Source organism: Bos taurus, chromosome 6 (genome assembly GCF_002263795.3).
Source record: "Bos taurus isolate L1 Dominette 01449 registration number 42190680 breed Hereford chromosome 6, ARS-UCD2.0, whole genome shotgun sequence".
Classification (NCBI taxonomy): domain Eukaryota; kingdom Metazoa; phylum Chordata; class Mammalia; order Artiodactyla; family Bovidae; genus Bos; species Bos taurus.
Genome location: NC_037333.1, coordinates 115,937,666 through 115,952,071, shown reverse-complemented (window position 1 = coordinate 115,952,071; position 14,406 = coordinate 115,937,666). Strand labels below are relative to the sequence as shown.

At 64.6% G+C, this 14,406-nt stretch overlaps 1 protein-coding gene across 3 annotated transcripts in view; it reads left to right on the top strand.

The window, feature by feature from the left end:
* Positions 1 to 4,170: 4,170 nt before the first annotated feature.
* Positions 4,171 to 14,406, top strand: part of SH3BP2 (SH3 domain binding protein 2) — a 41,347-nt gene continuing 31,111 nt past the window's right edge. Inside the window, exon 1 of one of the 3 annotated variants that reach the window (XM_024993432.2) lies at positions 4,171 to 4,276. The gene's annotated coding sequence lies outside the window, so the exon portion shown is untranslated. Of the gene's footprint in view, positions 4,277 to 5,100; positions 7,306 to 14,406 lie in introns of those variants that run through there. The other 2 variants (XM_024993431.2, XM_024993435.2) reach the window with 2 other exon arrangements.

Genomic DNA, 14,406 nt, shown 5'->3' with positions numbered 1-14,406 from the left:
CCCGCCTCCTCCCCACCTCGAGGGCGGAAGCAGACCCAGAATAGAACAGGTCGCTTTCAAGTTCCAAATCAGGCACCGGGGGCTGTGGGCAGGCGTGTTTGGATGTAAAAATAGAAACACCCGTGTCTGCGTGGGCTGGCCTCCTCCACCCACGGAGGCGGGAGCCCAGTGCTGGTGTTTTGAAATAGATCTTGCTAATGGGACTGCCTGACCCCGTTTGGGAGAAAATTTACCCAAACAGACTTCTCGGAGAGCTGAGGCTGCCGCTGATCCGGGCAGGGGGTACTGATGGGGGCCGCCGTCAAGGTTCAGCCCAGCAGGCCGCGGGGCAGAGGGCACTGGCCGGCCCTCGAGCTGGCGTCATAGCCCATGACTCATTTTCCTCCTGCCCCAGGCTGTGTGCAGGCTGTGCCCCTGCCCGGAAGACCCCTCCCAGGTCATCAGGCCCAGCTCAGGATCCCCCTGACCAATGGGCAGCCGACGCTGACCCATACTCTCAGGCCAGGCCTGCACTGGGCAGGAGGGCAGGGTGGTGGGGAAGGCGGTGCAGGCCCTGCCCTTTCAGGACTCACAGTGGGCCACCCGGCTGGAAGCCCACAGCCTGGCCCCTACCCACCGAGGGCAGCTCCTGAGCAGAACCCTGTGCTGGGGCCCAGCACTGACCGAGAGAGCCCAGTATAGGGGGATGCAGGGCCGCTGTGAGAAAGTACAGGAGTTCTGTGCAGTGTGGTGAGTAGGCGCCCGGGCAGGCAGGCCTCCTGGGGTGGGGAGCCTGAGCTCATCTCAGGAGTGATGCTGGGTGGGGCAGAGGCACAGAGGCAAGACCAGCTCAGGAGCTCTTGCTCGGAGTCCGGAGGAGTCGCCTCACCTCTAGCCTGGCCGGTGTCCTGGGAGCCACCCATCACTGCCCCCTCTCTGGTCCTGGCGCCCACTCTGCCGCTCCCCTCTTGGTTCCAGCAAAGGCACAGGACCCCACCTCCCGCACAGGGCACAGAGCGCCGGGGCTGGGCCTGGGGTTCAGACCCACCTCCCGCACAGGGCACAGAGCGCCGGGGCTGGGCCTGGGGTTCAGACCCACCTCCCGCACAGGGCACAGAGCGCCGGGGCTGGGCCTGGGGTTCAGACCCACCTCCCGCACAGGGCACAGAGCGCCGGGGCTGGGCCTGGGGTTCAGACCCACCTCCCGCACAGGGCACAGAGCGCCGGGGCTGGGCCTGGGGTTCAGACCCACCTCCCGCACAGGGCACAGAGCGCCGGGGCTGGGCCTGGGGTTCAGACCCACCTCCCGCACAGGGCACAGAGCGCCGGGGCTGGGCCTGGGGTTCAGAGGGAGCCAACAGAGGCCCAGCGGCATAGACTGGCCCCGGCCCCGGCCCTGGCCCGGAGCAGCCCGCTGAGGGGTTCAGAGCCCCCGCCCCCCACAGCCAGCCTGGAGAGGAGCGGCTGGGAGCACCCTGAGTGTGGGCCCTGGGGCCAGGATGAGCCAGAAGGCTGAAGCTTCCAGGGGCCTCTGGACACGGGGGCCAGCTGAGCAGCTCTGCCTAAACCTGCCGTTTCCTTGGGGCTGCCCCTTGAGACCTTGGTCTGTTCATTCACCAGCCTGTTAGCGAGCATCTATGCCATGCCCAGAAGGCACCAGTGCCCTGGGGACGCAGCCACAACAAGTACAAAGATGCGTGGGTACAAAGTGGGGCGGGGAGGAGGGGCTGGAGGCCGGTGGTCACCCTTACAGAAGCGAGGGGTGTCGAACGGCATGACAGAGAAACACAGGAGTCTGGGGCAGGAAGCCCGGAGGCCCCGAGGCGGGCCATGCCTCGCGTGGGCAACAGCGAGGGAAGGGCAGAACTGTGTGGGCGTGTGCCCCTGGGGAGGGCTCGGGCCCAGCACGGAGAGGTGACATGAGCGGACATGGGGTTACCCGCTGCTGGTGTGACCGCAGATACTGCCAGGCAGGGGCTGGGGAGGTGAGGGGAGGGCAAGGGGCAGCATTCGGGGCACACTTTGCAGATAGAGCCACCAGGACTGCCAGACAGACGGCTGGCCAGGATGGCTCAGTGGTCACTGAGAAGGAGAAGCTGGGGAAATGAGGTGCTTATGGATCTGTTAAGCCTGTGACGTTTAGAGGCACCAGGGAGAGCCGGTGGGTGCGCCGTGAGCCTGAGTGTACAGTCGGCAGAGAGGCCAGAGGTGACGCTGGGCCTGGTCAGGGCTCACCACGTGCTATATACAACCTGGGGCTTTTGGGGAGGCAGTGAGCCCTAGACTGGCAACAGTCCGTGCCCTTCCCGTCAGGGTCTTAGTAGGGTCCTGTCTCCCCATCCCCAGCTGCCTCTGAATGTGCTGGGCTCTGGCACGGCCCTAGTGGTGGGTGTGGCAGGCGGCAGGTCCAGCTCTTGGGCTGTTGTCCCGAGAATCTGGTTCAAGTGCCACCTGTGTGCAAGAGCCACGCGATGTGACTTGTCGGGTTCTCTCCAGGAGGCGGCCAGACTCGCATTCCCATTTGGAGATGGACTTGCATCGCTGGGTGCTAACCCTCTGGGGCACCTGGCCCGCCGCACTGTCTGCAGTGACGCTGACAGCGAGGCCTCTTCGTCCTGGTCTGCCCTGTCTGCCTGGAGCTTGGCATCTGAAGCCAGCCCCTGCCTGCCCTGCGCTGTGACCAGGCTCCGGCTGGAGGCACTGACGTCCGGCTTCACTCCACTACCCCTCCCTGGCCACCCACCCTGGGACACGGCGGCACGGCGGAGTCTGCTCGTGTGTCTCTCTTCCCTCCTATGGGCCACAGGCTGCGGAATTCCCAGCGGCATCTCAGGTACCCAGGGTCCCCTGCGCAAGGTCTGCTGGACCAGGCACCAGGGAGCACATGAGTCCAGCCTCGAGGGAGTGAGCACTCTGTCAGGGACTCCCCAGCCTCTTCCACCGAAAGCCCTGTTCCAGGAGGGACTGTTCCAGGTGAACCCGGCCACTTCCACGATAGCCTCTGTGAGCTGGGAGGGACAGGCAAGCAGGGTCTTTGGGGCCCAAGTCCAGCCCTGAGGCTGGGCCAGGCTGAGCGAGTGTCTGTCAACCCTGGGGCCTGAAAGGCTGGGGTGTGGGAAGCTCTGCTCGCTCCCATCTTCCACCAGAACTCCCTGGCAGCCTCTCCAGCAGACGGGCCCCTCCTGGTCTCACAGAAGAAACTGAGGCCCTGCTGACTGGATACCCCCCTGCCTCCAGCTGCTCCTCTTGGGGGTGCGTCCTTCTCTAGTGCTCCCCCTCGGTCCTGGTCTTTCCCCAGTGGGCACAGCCCCTTGGTTCCGGCCTTTCCCACTTCCCCCCCACTCAGTTATCTCCTCTGACTCCGAGCATGCTCTGCAGCCAAGGTTGGTCTTCCTGGGGCCTAGGACCCGTTCGCTGCTCTGGGACAAGTGGACACTGACAGGGCCCACGTTCTGTCCAGCTGCCAGCTCTGCGCACCCCCACAGCCTGGGTATGCCTCCTCTGGGCTCCGAGGGACCTCGGCCTCAGCATGACCACATCCAGTGCCTGGCTGTCCCCCGCCCTGCCTGGTTCGGAGTATCTGGCCCAGCCCCTGCCATGGCTGCCCTGCTGGACGCTGGCCCTTGGTGCCCAGCACAGCACAGAGGGGCAGGCCCGGGCCTCTCCCGTGGACAGGGTTCAGCCTCTGCGGGCTGGCCTTCTGTTCTCCCCTCCAGTCCCTTTAGCCCCTAGCCAGACCCCGTCTTTCCCCTGCTCACAGTCTCCTAAGCTCTGGGACCAGGGACCCCACCCCCTCCACCTCATCGTGTCTGAGCCACGAACCCCTGCCCTGCCTGGGAAGGCTCTAGTCCCCATAAGCCTGCTGGCCTTGCTCCCTCTCCCAAGAACACATTCACTGTCTCTCTACCCCCTATACCGCCCCTTGGGGCTCCTCTCAGGAAATCATCTCCTCCCAGAAAACCCCTTTCTCTACAAGATCTGACAAGCCCCCTTTCGCCTAGGCCCTCTCCCCTTAAACAGGGTAATCTTGGTCTAAAACCGGGTTTGTGTCTCCTGTACCCCCAGGGTTGTGGGGAAAGGCCTTGGTTGGGAGCCTCCCAGGAGGTAAAACCTGAAATACATTTACTGTTTTCTGGGCCTCCCAATCCTGGAACAAGACCCGTGGATCCCGGGAGTCCAGACCTGCTACAAGGTCTGTGTCTCGGCTTGGAAGTGGCTGAAAAGTGACCTTTGAGACTCTTCTGGAACAAGGGCAAGATTCCAGAGGTTCGGTTCCCAGCAAGCCCTCTTCTGCCCGGTGAGTGAGGGGGGTGGTGGGTAGAGAATCATGACGAGGGCCCTGGCCTCCTGACCTGAGTCGACCGCCCCTTTTCCTGCAGGATCAGGATCAGTGGGTTCGGGGGAGGGGGCAGCGCCGTCCACAGTGGAGCCATGAGGGGCCCCTGGGCAGGACACACACGTGCATTTACTGCGCATCTGTTGCGTGTGAGGTGCGGGGATGGCGTCCACACCCGCAGCCAACCCCGCAGCCTTCTCGCCTCGAGACCAGGAGTGGGGAAAGATGGGGGTTTCCTGGGCTCTGAGGTCCTGACCACCCCCCTGCACCCAACCTCGAACCCCGAGACCCGCTAGTGCGCTCGGAGACCTCCAGACGGCAAACGGAGTCGGTGGGGTGGGCCCGGAGAGCCAGCGGAGGCGAGGCCGAGATCGCGGGGAGGGGAGTGAAGACGAGCCGTCGACCGGCCTGGAGTCTGGGGAGGTGACGCTGGGTGAGGGTAGGGCCAGGTAGAGGGGCGGGGCCGGGAGGACAGGGACGGGGCGGGACCAGATCAAAGGGGCACGAGTTGTGAGCGGGGCCAGGCAGAAGGGTCGGGGCCAGATAGCCGGAGGGGCGGGGCCAGGTGCGCGCGCGGGGACGGGGCGGGACCAGGTCAAAGGGGCGGGCACAAGCTGGGGCGGGGCCAGACAGAAGGGGCGGGGCCGGGAGGACAGGGACCGGGCGAGGAGCCTGAGGGGGCGGGGGCAGGACGCCGGGGCGGGGCCAGACCAAAGGGGCGGGCACCATCCGGGGGCGGGGCCAGACAGAAGGGGCGGGCGGGAGCTCCTGGCCGGACCCGGCTCGTGGCTAGCCGCCCGGCGGGCGGGAGCGCCTCGCCGCCGAGCCGGGAGCCGCCGCAGGCACGCAGGGCGCACGGGCTGGGAGCAGAGCCTCGGCAGGTAAGGCACGGCGGCGGGGCCCAGGCGGGCGGGGCGCGATCGCGTCTCCCGGGCTGGCTGGAGACTCCGGGACCGGGGTTCTAGCTAGAGGGCGGGTGGGGGCCGGTCAGCTCCAGCGCGCGCCAGGCCCGGCGGCCGGCGCCACGCTGCCCGAGGAAGCGGGCGAGTTCGGGGTGCGCAGGGTGCACTCTGGAGGCCTAGGAGCCGGGGCCGGGGCGTCGCGTCTGCTCCGAGTCCCCCTCGTTCCTCTGGCCCCCGCTTCCCCAGACTCCAGGGGTTCGCGGTGGGTCCTACCTCCGAAGGCCCCGGGCGGCGAGTTGGCGAACTTTTCGATCCCTTGGCCCGCGCAGCGAAGGGTGGAGAAAAGCTGCCCGCTGGAGCTGACTCACACTGAAGTGTGAGTGACTGATAGCCCCGTGGCTCTGGTGGTGTCTGCGAATCGTATTCTGGGGAACAGCGAGTGTCAGAGAGCTGGGGGTTCAAGACAGCCTTCCTTCCACATGAGGGCCCCTCCCAGCAGCCCTGCTCCCCAGCTCTTTCCTGCTGCTCTGGGCCTCGCCTGCCCCTGGTGAAGTGTTGACAGTGGCTCCCACTGGGCGTGTTGCTGGGCCTGAGCCCGGCAGCAGCGTGCAGGCCCAGGGCCCACCCCCTCTGCCATCCTGTTGGAGCCCCAGTGCCTCACATCCTCTCTCTCTGCCTCAGTTTGCCATCTGTCAACACCCGTGACGTCCGTGCCGGCTGGCCAGGTGGCCATGCTGAGTAAAGAGACACTCCTAAATGGCCCTGGCCTCAGACAAGAGCTCTGTATGGACGAGGGGCATGTGATCTTGCTAATGAGGGGGCTCAGGAAATGTTATCTGCTGTGATGAAGATGATAACATGTGTAGAATTTTTTCAGGACAGTCTGACAGCCAAGGGGGCAGGGCAAATCCTGGAGTCAGGGTAGGTTTCTAGGATTACGTTTAGCCCCGCAGTGAATGAGTGTGACCCTGGATTGGCCTCCTGCTCTCTCTGGCCAAGGCTCCTGAGACTCGAGGAGGGGGCTGGGATCCGATACCTCCTGGCCCTCATCCCACCGTATCCAGCAGTCAGTTGGGCCGGGGGCCAACATGGGGGCTCCAGGATGAGAGCTCTGTCAAATTCCCCTCCCTTCCACTCTATTAGTTGGCTCTGTGCCCCGTGTTGGGGTGCACCCTGGCCAGAGGAGTAGGCAGGACAGAGGAGTAGATGGCCCGTACTGATCCCTGTTAGCCATCTGGAAAAAGGGGCACTGACAGAGGGTCTGCCCTTTTTGGGGAGCCCCTCAGGCCTGCAGAGTCAAGGAGGAGCCCACCAAGGAGGCCAGCTTGGGAGAGAGGAGAGTAGGTGACTCCAAACCTCCCTTGGCCTTTTCTGTTCATGTGGACAGAAGAAAGTGAGGTGCTGAGTCAGCCCCCAGTGTCTCTCCCCCAACATGGAAACCTGCAAGCTTGCAGGCCTGCATGTGGGAGGCCTGGGGTGCACAGAGAGACACAGAGGGGCTGGGTCCTGGCTTCCAATCTGGCTGCCACTCTTTACCAGCTGTGCGGTCTTGGCCAGGAGGCTTCTGTAAAAGTGGGGCAGTGAACCGCTTTCACCGCACAGGTGGCTGTGAAGGTCCAGGGGCTGGTGGTGGTACATGGTTGGTGTCCAGCAACTGTGGGCCAGTGCGGATACTGTCCGCAGCCCTTGGGGCTAGAGAGCAGGGATAGCTGGGCAGCGGCTGCTTGAGAGGGGCGGGGCCTGGAGAGGCCGAGGGCAAAGGGCAGGCTCCAGGTCCCTGCTGCTTGGGTCTCGTGGCAAAGGCCCAAGTCTCTCAGGAGTGGCCAGGATCAGGGAGCCACGTGGGTCCTCCTGGTTTCCGTCCTTGATGCTCTATTGGAGACTCCGAGGGTCAACGACTGGCAGGCCCCGCTCTCCTCTCATTGGCTGGCTCGTTAGGTGACCTCAGTAAGGCCTGGGCATGCACATACGTAGTTCTCTAGGCAGTACCAGGGAGCCTGGCCAAGGGAGGTGAGTGGCAGGTGGCCGGTGAAGGAAGTATTTGCCGTCAGGAGGAGGACTGTCTGAGCCACGAGGGCAGCCATGAAGGTAGGAACAGACCGAGCTAGAGGCTGGTAGTGCAGGGGGTGGCAGACCAGTTTGACCAGAGTGGCTGGTGTGCGTCGGATGTAGTGAGAGTATGGATGAGGGGGTGCATGACCATGCAGAGGGGCCTGGGGGGCAGGTAGAGGGGCGGTCAGGACGCTGAAATCCTACCCACAGGCAGGTGGCCTGTCGTCAGAAGGCCTCTGACTCTCTCCAGTGGTCCTGACCAGTCATCCCCACACGTGGGCTGCCTAAGCTCCAGAGGCAGTGGCTGAAGGGTGGGGAGCGTTCTGGACTCTAGCTTCAGACAGGCAGGCCCAGGAGTGCTGCTCTGCCTGGCCACCTTGCTCCCCATGCTGGGCCTGGGCGCCAGAGGGCAGGCAGGATGATGCCTGGAGAAATGGGGCTGCCTCCCGGCACGGCCAGAAGACCTGTGCCTCCTTCGTGAATAACACTTCCCGACTCCTGTGCTAGAAGGCCCCAGCTCTGGGCCACACGGATGGACTAGGGCTCGGGGGCCAGGCTCCTGAGCTGCCCGCCAACTCCAGGCTCCGTGGGAATGAAGTGCTCAGAGTGGGGAGGGGGCCCCACGGGACTTGAGTCTCCCCACCGCCCTCTTCTCCCTGACAGCAGAGATTCTGAGCTTCCGGCTCTGGGGCCACCTGTAGGTTGACCCCTGCCCATCCCCCCAGGTCAGGAACCACGCTGAGACCTGGGGCTTCTCTCACCCCTGGCCCCAGGCCTCACTGATCCTTGGCCCCTGTGGGCTAGCCACAGTGGGACCCAGTGCCCCTTGCCCTAGAAAGGTGTGGGCCCCGTCACCGAGGTGATGGCCTGAGAGGGGTTGGCAGGGCACCCTCGTGGTGTCCATACCTCTTCCGCCACGGCCATGTTCCGATTCCGAGAAGTGCCCTCTGCTTCCGTGTGAATCAGATGTTCATCGTGTGCTGGCTGAGCCCAGGGTCGGGGCGGCCCACTGCTAAGCACGCCCGTCCCAGGCCGCCGGGTGGGGTGTGTGTGTCTTGCCTGCTGGAGCCTGCAGAGGGAGGGCGGGCCCTGCCCCGAGTCTCCAGGCTGACGGGTGACCGCCCTGAGTGCTGGGACCAGGGTGGGCTCCCCCCACGGCGGGGGGCTGAGCCAGTCCCGGGGAAGACCTCCCTGGGGTGGCTTCTCTGAGCCAGCACGGCTCCTCCCAGGAGGCAGACGAGGAGGGAGGGCGGTGTTCCCAGCGTGGAGCAGCAGCATGTGCTCGTCATGTCTGAGCGCCTCTCTGGACTTGAGCTCCTTCCTCGGGAAAGGGAGGGAAAGCAGTTCTAACTCCGGGAGTCCTCGGGGAACTTAAGTGAGACGCTGCAGAGGAGCCTGCACTGGGAGACGAAGCCCAGACCCAGGGTGGGGCCTCTCCCCCCTACCCCCGACCCTGTGCAGACGCTGCAGCTCCATCTGGGGGCCCTTCCCACCCCCTCCCAGTCTCCCCCACTCCGTGTTGTGATCCAGCCTCGCTCCTCTGTGGCTTTAGAGACCTCCGCGGCCCCTACCCACTGCCCCTGGCCCGGGAGGAGCCAGCCTAACCCCCTTCCCTCACTGCTGGCTGCCCGCTCCCCAGCAAGGTGACGGGAGGTCAGGGGGTAACCTCAGGGCCTGGGATGCCAGGGTAGACCCTGGCTTGACCCTGAAGCCTTAGGAGCCAGGGCGGCACCCACAGTCCACCGAGGGCCCTGGCTGGGAAGCTATGCCACCCCACTCCGAGTCCTGCCCCTGGGGCAGGGGTGGGCCCCCCTCGGAAAGTTGCTGCCCCCCGGGCCTCCCATTCATCCTGGGCGCCCTGTGTACCCAGCCCTGGGCCAGGTGTGGACCGGGAGCAGCTCAGCCCGCCTGGGACTCCCCCACTGCTGCCTCCCTTAGGAGTGGCTTAATAAAAGGCCTAAGTGTCTGTCCTGCCTGGTGCTCAGGGACCCTCCCTGGCCCCCACCCCACCTCCCAGAGCTAGGTGCAGGCCCGCAGCCCATACACTGCTCTCCGTGTTTCCCTGTCTGCTTTTCCTGCTCAGTCCGTTCCTGGTGAAGAACGGGGCCCCACCTGAGTGCCCGTGCCCAGCAATGTCCCCGTGGGCCTGCCGCAGAGGAGGGAAGTCCCCAGTAGAGCAGGCCTGCAGCCCGGGCATGTTTAGCTCCTACTGGGCATCAGAGACACAGGTGCCCTGTCACCCCGAGAGGCCTGTGCTGCCGGGCGGTGAAGCTCCCGATCGGATCACAGAGGGCAGCGTTGCGGGGGTCTTGCTGGGGCCCCTCTGTGTTTCCACCACAGCCCCCGGCTCTGGGCTCCAGCTCCTGTGCCCTCCGCTGTCACCACTCCAGCCGCCTGGATGTAGGGGCCCCCTCAGGGGTTCACACCGGGAGATTGAGGTGAGGGATCGGGGGCCCCTGCCCTAAGTGGAAGGCGTTCTTTCTTCTGTGGCTGTTCCTCCCTGGAGACGTACACTGGGGCCAGGGTTGGAGTCAGGCCGAGCTCCCCTGAGCCACCAGCCACAGGGGGACCTGGTCTTTGTGTCCCAAAGAGCCAGCCCCGCCAGATGGGGCCCTGTAGGAGAGTGGTGGAGAAGGATCCAGATCACCGGACCGGGAGCCCTGCGTGGACAGGTGCAGGGGAGGGAGGCGAACCAGGAGACACCCTGCCCCCTCCTCCCTCACTCCAGCTGCTTCCTCTCCTCCTGTTTGAGGTCAGAAAAGGAAGACTTTTTTTCCCAGGGGTGCAAGCAGCTGGCACTGAGCCGCTAGGCCCCCTGATGGCGAGGCAGCCGCCGGGCTCGGGGAGGGGCCCCGGCCGGCAGGTCTGGGATTCCCTGGCGGGTTTGACCCCAACTGGAAGAGATGGAGTGGCCGTGCCCCAGCTCCTCCGCACAGGATGAGAGGCTCGAAGCTGCTGGGAGTGTAGGGTGGCCGTTGGAGGCTGGGCGGGATCCATGCTGTGAGCTGGATGCAGTAGAGGGGCCCAGGGCCCCCGCGGACCGTGGCCAGCCTCCATGGCCTCCCTGCTGGCCCACCCAGCTGTTCTCGGAGCCCAGGGTGCCTGCGGGGAGAGCCTCAGCCTGCAGTGGGGGGTCACCACCATGTATCCCGCCCTGTCTCGGGGGCTTGTGGGTGATGCACTGCACCCCATGGGCCCTTACCCCAACCCCCTACCTCCTGACCTCTCTAGAATCTCCCCCTACTCTGGGGGACCCCGGCCCGACACTTTGCTGCCTGGCGTGCACCAGGACTGGGGCACCCCTAGTGGGCGGCTGGCTCCTGGCCTCACAGGAGAGCTGCTCGGGGACGGGGGCGGGAGACCCAGGACCCCATCTCATCTGGCTCCAGACCCTGAGCTGCAGCTGCAGAGGAGGCATCCCCGAGCTGAGGGCAGGGTGAGGGAGAGCCCCAGGCTGGCTGCAGGCTTGGTTCTGGCCCTCCTGGGGCCTCAATTCCACTGAGGCTGGTGTCCACTTGTTTAAAATTGGAGCAAGGGACGGAGTCCCCCGCTCCCCACTCCGAGCTCCCCGGCCGTCCTGGGGTTCCTGGCATGGGCCTGGGGAGTTTTGCCAGCAGGGACGTGAGCTCTCCGAGACCAGCAGTCTGTCGTCTTGAGAATGTGAGCAGGAGGGTGAAGCAGTGTGGTCAGCAGTGGCTGGGCCTGCTCTGGGGAAGGAAGAGGATTGAGAAAGAGATACCCGCTCACCCTGCCACCCTAGCAGGCCCTGCCGCAGGCCCGAGGTTCCCCAAGCAGCCAGGCACCCACAGGCAGCTGTTCCAGGCCAAGGCCTTGGGAAGCAGGTGGGACACCGCACACTGGCGGTCTCCACACTGATTTATCCGCTGCCTGAAGGACCCCCGGGGCCCCTCCCCGGGGCTGGGCTCGGGGCTGCGTGTGGGGAGAGCGCAGGCACTGTCCTCGCAGTGGGCAGTCCCTGAGAACCACATAGGAGGTGCCACTGGGGCACCTGAGGTAGGGCCTTTGTGGGTGGGAGCAGGAAGACACAGGCAGGAGGAGCCAGGCCCAGGGCCGCTCTGTGTTTGCAGAGCTCACTCTGGGTCTTGAGACCGCCCTCCCACGCACGCACAAGTACCCCGACTGCGGCAGCAGCCGTAAGGAGGCCTGGGCGCAAGCAGGACATACAGGAGAGCTCGGTGTGCGGTGGGGGTGGACGTCCAGTGGACCCGGGTGAGTCGGTGACCCGCACCGTGGGGCCAGGGGAGGCGGACGTGGTGGGCCTGGGCCTGGGGCAGCATGCCCCCACCCAGGGAGCGCCCCGCCCCCGCCGCCCAGTCCTCTCTTCTGGCTTTTCTGGCCACAGAGGAGTGAGCCCCTTGGCCGTCTCCCCAGGGAGGGAGAGGGTGTCCCTGTGGCACCACGGAGCCATGCCCCTCCCGCACCCAGGACGGGCTGCCCCAGGCGGTGGCAGGTCCCCAGCCAGGAGGAGGTTCGAGGCCGGCCCTCGGGAGCTCTGCTGACCTTCAGGAACCACCTCGCCTCTGGGAGCCTCAGTTGGGCGGAGGCTGGAGGAGAGCGTTTGCCTCGTGCGTGGTGGCCCTGCAGGCAGACGACAGGGCTGGATGGGCACTTGGCCTGTGGGGGTCTGAGGAGGCTCTCCAGGGCTGCTGCACCTGCGGTGGGGGTTGGGGGGTGGGGCTGGACAGAGAGCTCAGGCCCGAGGCTGTGGTGGCTGGGGGCCTTGCCTGGAGCTGCCCACCCCGAGAGGCAGGGCGGGGTCTGGAGTCCCCAGGGAGCAGAGGCCCGCTCCTCCAGCCCTGAGGTCCCCTGAGGGCGCTGCTCCCTGGCCTGACTGGGCCGTCAGGGTGTCCTGGGGTGACCTGACGGCAGGGTGGGGACAGCGGGCGGCGGTCAGGGCAGGCTGTCCTGCTGGAGCACCCCCGGGGCGAGGGCCTTGAAGCCGAGACTTGCCTGCCGGCTGTGGCTGGGACCGCGCTCACGGTGAGGGGCTGGCATCCAGGATCCCGCAGGACCCCTGGCTTGGGGAGGGACAATGTGCAGGAGGGAGAGCCCCCCCCTCGCCCCTGCCCCCTCCTGTCCTGTCTGTCAAGGCTGCTGGAGAGGGAGGGGCCGGGACTGGGCACTTTTCCCGCCAACCCGGGCCCCTGGCCAGACCCTCCCCGCGCTGGGCCTCTGAACAATGGGGCAGTGTCAGCGCTCCTGGGAACCAGCCGGCCCCCAGGCCCCCTGCCGGCCCAGGCCGAGGGGTGAGGAGGGAGGCCAGCGGTGAGTCATCAGCCCCTTGCCCAGCCCTCGGTTCCCCAGCCTCCACCCTGGGGTCCTGGTCGGCTCCTCCTTCTCTTTTGAGCCTCCCCCTTCCCTCTCTGGCTCCCTCCCTTCGGGACATGTTGGCTGTCTCTCTGCCTTGGTCTCTGCCCCAGCCTGGCAGTGGCTGTCGCCTGCCCCATCGTGGGCTGCTCCCCTCTCCCCGCCTGTGAGGGACCCTGGGAAGAAGCCAGGGAGAAGGCCCAACCTAAAAATTGGCGGAGGAATACAAGGTGGACCCCAAGAAGGAAGCGAGGCAACAAAATAAGACACTCTCAAGAGAGTGAGGGTTAACCGACAACATCAAAGAACGGAAAAAAAAAAAAGTATGAAAAATATTAGCATTAGGGATAACAGGATACAAAGAAATGGGTTAAAGCTGTGCTGAAGTGAGAAGGAGACGGGAAGGGCCCTGTGGTATGGACTTGGCCTTGATGGTTCCGGCCTGTGGCAGGGTGGGTGGAAAGCCAAAACCTTGCTGGACGGATGGTGAGCCAGGTTCCTGGGTGGGTGACTGGTCCAGAGAATACCCCCCAAGAGGAGCTCGAGGAGGAGCCGAGATGAGGGCCACACCGCACGCCCCTGGACCCTGACTCCCTGACCTGTGGCAATGCTGCGAGGTACCCAGGAGCCGTGTGGGTCCTGTGGCCCGAGGGAGCCTACCGAGGTGCAAAAGAGCCTAAAGAGATGAGAGAAGCAACGGATGCTACCGGGGAAAAGGCCAGTGTCCCCCTGGGTCTACTGTGGGATGCCCCAGCAGGTGGTTCCCAGCATGGAGGGCTCGTGCACTGCCCTGGCCTGGCCGACAGCAAGTGTCCCTGCGACGAGCCTGTTTTATGGCCGATCTGAAGCCTCCGGCCCTGGCTCCTGCAAGGAGCAGTGGGGCCCATCTCTCTCCTTGGCCCCCGCCAAGCATGCACTTCCTGGTGGCTGTATCCTCACTGAGTCCTCTGTTATCATCTCGCCCTGGGGTTGGGGTCTGGGCTGAGTGGGGCGCCTGCCACCTCGAGGCTCTGGGCCCAGCTCTGGGCCAGGTGGCCCTGGAGGAGCCTGGGAGACCTGCCTCTCTTGGTCCTCAGTTCAGCTCAGTCGCTCAGTCGGGTCCGACTCTTTGCGACCCCATGGACTGCAGCACGCCAGGCCTCCCTGTCCATCACCAGCTCCCGGAGTTTATTCAAACTCATGTCCATTGAGTCGGTGATGACATCCAGCCATCTCATCCTCTGTCATCCCCTTCTCCTCCTGCCTTCAATCTTTCCCAGCATCAGAGTCTTTTCCAATGAGTCAGCTCTTCACATCAGGTGGCCAAAGTATTGGAGCTTCAACTTCAACATCAGTCCTTCCAATGGACATTCAGGACTGATCTCCTTTAGGATGGACTGGTTGGATCTCCTTGCAGTCCAAGGGACTCTCAAGAGTCTTCTCCAACACCACAGTTCAAAAGCATCAATTCTTTGGCGTTCAGCCTTCTTTACAGTCCAACTCTGACATCATACATGACTACTGGAAAAATCATAGCCTTGACTAGACGGACCTTTGTTGGCAAAGTAATGTCTCTGCTTTTTAACTTGCTGATTAGGTTGGTCATAACTTTTCTTCCAAGGAGTAAGTCTCTTTTAATTTCATGGCTGCAATCACCATCTGCAGTGATTTTGGAGCTCCCCAAAATAAAGTCTGGGCTTCCCTGGTGGCTCAGAGGTTAAAACATCTGCCTGCAATGTGGGAGACGTGGGTTCAATCCCTGGGTCGGGAAGATCCCCTGGAGAAGGAAATGGCAACCCACTCCAGTATTCTTGCCTGGAGAATCCCATG